Here is a 5,518-nt window from a genome sequence, read left to right on the forward strand (position 1 = left end):
CATTCCTCACCTTCTTTCCATCAATCTCCCCCCTTCTCCCCTCTCCATCCACTTCTCTCTCTCTCTCTCTCTCTCTCTCTCTCTCTCTCCCTCCCTTCCCCCCCTCATCACGTATACCTCCACAGCCTCCACAGAACTGGCGTCCATAATCTGATTCGTCCACTTTCATCTCTCTCTCTCTCTCTCTCTCTCCTCTTCTTCCATTCCTTCACCCCACCCTCCTTCCTGCATTCTCTCTACTTTCTCTTCTCCTCCATTCATCCACTGGTCCACTATCTTCTCATTGCCCCAAACTGCCTCTCTCTCTCTCTCTCTCTCTCTCTCTCTCTCTCACACACACACACACACACACACACACCGCTCGCTGGTGCAGTGGTAACGTTCTCGCTTGCCAACTGGTGGACGGGAGTTCGCGCCTCGCTCAGGTTGCGAAAAGTTTCACTGACGAAGTGGGTGGTTACTGTCCCCCTTGAGCAAGGGGATGGGTGTGTGCGTGTGTGAAGGTCTCAGCCTTGCCCTTAAATCGGACTATATGAGCTCTCAGCTCCCTTCCGGGAGGGTAAAAAGCTGACGGTCACGACCATCAAGTGATCCTGACCGACCCGGTGAATTACATCCCGAAGTCGACACACGGAGACCTGACAGAGAAGGGACGTTGCAGGGTTTGGGGGAAAGGTGGAGAGGTCTGGACGAAGTGGAGAAATGGATGGAAGGTGGAGGGATCAAGGGTGGAGGGGTGGAAGAAGGGTGGCGAGGTGGATGAAATGTGGAGATGGAGGAATGAAGAGAGAGAAAAATGTTCAACCAAGGCAGAAGGTGGCGGGGGGGGGGGGAACTGTTAAAATAAGGGCTTACTTTCTTTTGCTCTAATTCTCTCTCTCTCTCTCTCTCTCTCTCTCTCTCTCTCTACGTATATATAATTAGACTCGTGTGCGATTATTATTAATAGTGAAGATGAGGAGTTCTTTACACCAATATTTATTTATATATTCTCCTGTTTATCTATCATTCTATCTATTGACTTTAACTACATATTCTTTATTAACGTCTATCCTCTCTACCTTTAGGCCTGCCAGCGATTATTATTATTATTATTATTATTATTATTATTATTATGAATGGTGAAAATCCGGGGTATTCTCTCAAATATTCCTCACTTCTGATACTCCCCTCCCATATAGTACTCACTTCAAGGCAGGTAATATTCCTCTCACTCTACATATTCATAAAGACTCCTCTACGAATATTCCTCCTTTCCGATATTCCCCTCCCAAATACCCCTCTCCCAACGCTCCCGGTAATACTCCCATCTCCAATACTGCCCTCAGATACCGTTCTCATTCTGAATATTGCTCGTTGACATAGTTCACATTTTCTATGCTCGTTCCATCTCGTATTTGTTATGATTATTTGGGCTATTTTACGAATTTCGGAAAGTAGCTTGCTCTCTCTCTCTCTCTCACTCTCTCTCTCTCTCTCTCTGATAATTTAACAGCATTTACTAGGTATTCTGAAGGGATAAAAAAATTCTCTCCCTCTCTCTCTCTCTACGAACAAATGAATGAATGGATGGATGGCACGAGGGATGTATGTATGGATGTATGTAGGGATGGATGGATGGCAGGATGGAAGGAAGGAAGGAAGGATGGCAGGATGGACGGAAGCAGGATGGATGGAAGGATGGATGGATGAGAGGGTGGGAGGGACAGTAATGGGATACCAGAAACAAGACACTAATGACGCCTCTCTTTCTCTCTCTCTCTCTCCCTCTCTCTCTCTCTCTCTCTCTCATCTATCTCCTTCTCTCTCTCCAATTCTCTCTTCTCTCTCGTCCCAAATCTACCCTCTTTCTCTCCTGACTCTTTCCCTTCTTACCTAACTCCTCTTCCCCTCTTCTCTCTCTCTCTCTCTCTCTCTCTCTCTCTCCCCTAGGCTTTCCAAATTACCAAGAATAATATATACCTCGGAGAACATAAAGTGAGAAAAAAAAGCAAAAAAAGGGAGATAAGAGATCAGAAAATTTAGAGAGAGAAAGAGAATGAGAGAGAGAGAGAGAGAGAGAGAGAGAGAGAGAGAGAGAGAGAGAGAGAGAGAGAGAGAGAGAGAGAGAGAATAAAGAAAGGAGGAAGAGACATGGCTGAATGGAGAAAGATAGGTGTGTTCAGAAACCGGAATGAGGAGGAGGAGGAGGAGGAGGAGGAGAAAACAGGTTTCGAGAGAAGTGGGAGGGGCTGGCGACGTGAGAGAGAGAGAGAGAGAGAGAGAGAGAGAGAGAGAAGGAAAGGAAATGAAGGAAGGGGGAGAAGCAGTGGGGTAAGGGAGGGGGGGAGGAGAGAAAGGATGGGGAAAAGGGGGAGAGGAAGGGAGGGTACATGTAAAGGAAATGGAAAGTATGAGAATGCAAGTGGATGGATAGAGAAATGCAAGTGGATGGATAGAGAAAAGACAGAGTAGGAAAGGAGGGAAATGGGAGAGGAGGAAGGGGGAGGGAGAGGGAAAAAGGGAGAGAGAGAGGAAGATGGAACAGAAGGAAAGAAAAATGGATGTGACAGATATTACATGATATCAATGGAAGGGCAAAGAGAGTAGGAAGACATGTGAGGAAATGGGAAGGGAGGAGGGAAATAAAGGGAAGAGGATAGGGAGAGAAGGATAGGAGGAATGGAGGGAAAGGGAAGGAGGAAAGGAGGGAAGGAGGAAGGGGAGGGGAAGAAGGGTAAACAGAGGGTATAAACAGAGAGAGAGAGCAGGTGATGTCATCTGCCGGTGTGGGTACAAAGAAAAACATACCCACACCTTACCTTACCGTACTGCACACACACACACACACACACACACACACACACACACACACACACACACACACTACTGACATATACGGTACACACACACTCACCATCCTTTATACATACATTCATCCAATCCTACCGCCCACACCTTTATGCACACACCCTACTGACCCTACACCCTACCCACTGTTACACCCTACACCCTACCCACACCTTTATGTATACACCTTCATACCAGCACCCTAAACAAACCCTACTGACCTACACCCTGCCCACACCTAAATAAACCCTACTAATCTATATGCTATTCTACACCCTACCGTAACTCACACCTTTCTCGCCACACCCTAAACCCACCCTACTGCCCTACATTCTGCACCCTACCCACACATTCCTGTATACTACCAACACACTAAATACACACTTCTAATCCAATTCCTGGTCTACACCCTATCCGCATCCCTACTACTCATACCTTTCTATCCACACCCTAAATACTCCCAACCCACACCCGCCAGTATACCAACACCTTACATACACACACACTACTAACCCAACTGCCACTATCAACACACTGCCCTCGTCCCTACTATCCACACTACTACTACTACTAAAAAACCACCACCACCACCACCACGACCACCACCACCATCACATCATCATCATCATCATCAACACCTTACCTCATTCTCCCTCTACCTCTCCTTCAGACTCACCTGTAAAGAGACAGAAAGAGCGCTAGGTTAATAATCACTCTTTAATTTAGCTTTAATTACTAAGATACTAACGAAAGGTGTCGAATTAATAAGGGAGGTCAATGAGGGTGATTATCTAGCATTACAGGAGTTATAGTTATCTTGTTTACGGAAAATGGGGAGTTCTATGGTGTGTGTGTGTGTGTGTGTGTGTGTGTGTGTGTGTGTGTGTGTGTGTGTGTGTGTGTGTGTGTGTGTGTGTGTGTGTGTGTATGTGTGTGTGTGAGAGAGAGAGAGAGAGAGAGGGAGAATAAATCGCGGGGAGGGGAGAGGGAATGGGGTGGTCTGGGAAAGAATCAAGTAAATGAGTGGGGAGGGGAGGGGAGGGGAGGGGAGGGGAGGGGTGGGGAGAGGAGGGGAGGGGAGGGGTGGGGAGGGGAGGGAAGTGGGAGGGGGACATCTGGACAGTGGACTAAAAGTGGTGATGAGAGTAAGGGGAGGAGAGGGGAAGGGAGAGGAGAGGGGAGAGGAGTGGAGGGGAGGAGAGGGAAAGGGAGAGGATGTGGCGGGAGAGGAGGAGGTACGAAGGACGTAAATGGGGAGGAAAACAATGGGAAAAGAATGGGAGAAGAATGAAGAGGGGAAAGGGGAGTACGAACAGGGAGGCAAAAAGGGGGGAGGGGGGAAAGTGAAAGAGGGGAGAAGCGGAGAAATACGGAAATAATGGAGGGGAGGGGAGGGGAGGGGAGGGGAGAGAGGAGGATGGAAATAAAGGAGGGGAGGGGAGGGGAGAGAGGAGGAATGGAATATAGGAGGGGAGGGGAGGGGAGAGAGGATGGAAATAAAGGAGGGGAGAGAAGGGGAAAGGGGAGGAGGGAAATAAAGGAGGGGAGGGGAGCGAGGAGGGAAATAAAGGAGGGGAGGGGAGAGAGGACAAAAAGAGAGCAAGGAGAAGGGAAAGAAAAAAAGAGGGTAGGGGAGAGAAGGTGGGGGGCGAAGGAGAGAGAGGGAAGAAGGGAAAGGAGAGGGGAAGACAGATACCGGAGAGAGAGAGAGAGAGAGAGAGAGAGAGAGAGAGAGAGAGAGAGAGAGAGAGAGAGAGAGAGAGAGAGAGAGAGAGAGAGAATGTCTGGCGTCTGGCTGGCGTCCACAGGAGTCAATACATCACTAGGACTACATGCCCTGTGTGTGTGTGTGTGTGTGTGTGTGTGTGTGTGTGTGTGTGTGTGTGTGTGTGTGTGTGTGTGTGTGTGTGCCTTTCCTTCTCCCCCCCCTACTCTGTCATACCCATCCCTGCCCTTCCCTTGCCCTTCTCTGTCATGTCCTGCACTGCCTGTCCTACACCATCCCATCCTATCATCCATTTTTACACTCCCTGGTGGGAGAGAGAGAGGCGCCTTCAAGTGGTGGCACTGATACGGCCGGTTGGTGGAGCTGCCCGGTTATATAAACGTCCATGATGTCCCTCTCCATCCCCCGAAAGGAAAATAGCTGACTGCAAACCTAGCCCTGCAGTCCACTGGGATTAGATTTGATACGTCTGGAGTTGCAACTACTACTACTACGACTACGACTACTACTACCTTTCCCTGCCCTGCCCTACCTTACCCAATCCTGCTTAGTCATTACCCTACCCTTACTTCTCATGCCCTACCCTAACCCTACCCTACTTTTCTATACCTTGCCCTACTGTACCCTGCTCACTCCAACCCTACCTTACCCTACCCTGTTCCACCTAACACAGCTGCCTCTTACCCTATCCTCCTCCTACCCAATAGTATCCAAACTACTCTCCTCTAACCTACCCAAGCCTTCCTACAGAGCCCCACTATATTCCTGTCTCCGTCATCTTCCACCTCAGTCAGCCCTGCTCTGCCCTGCCCTGCCCCGTCCTGTCCTTCCCTGTCCTGCCCTGCCCTGCCATGCCCTGCCCTACCCCGTCTTGCCCTACTCTACCCAGTCCGATCCTATCTTACTCTGTCCTACCCCACCTTGCCCTTCCCTGCCCTACACTACCTACTCTACCCAGCTCCG

Source organism: Coenobita brevimanus, chromosome 102, assembly GCF_032717465.1.
Source record: "Coenobita brevimanus isolate Jiangsu-jjx chromosome 102, ASM3271746v2, whole genome shotgun sequence".
NCBI lineage: Eukaryota > Metazoa > Arthropoda > Malacostraca > Decapoda > Coenobitidae > Coenobita > Coenobita brevimanus.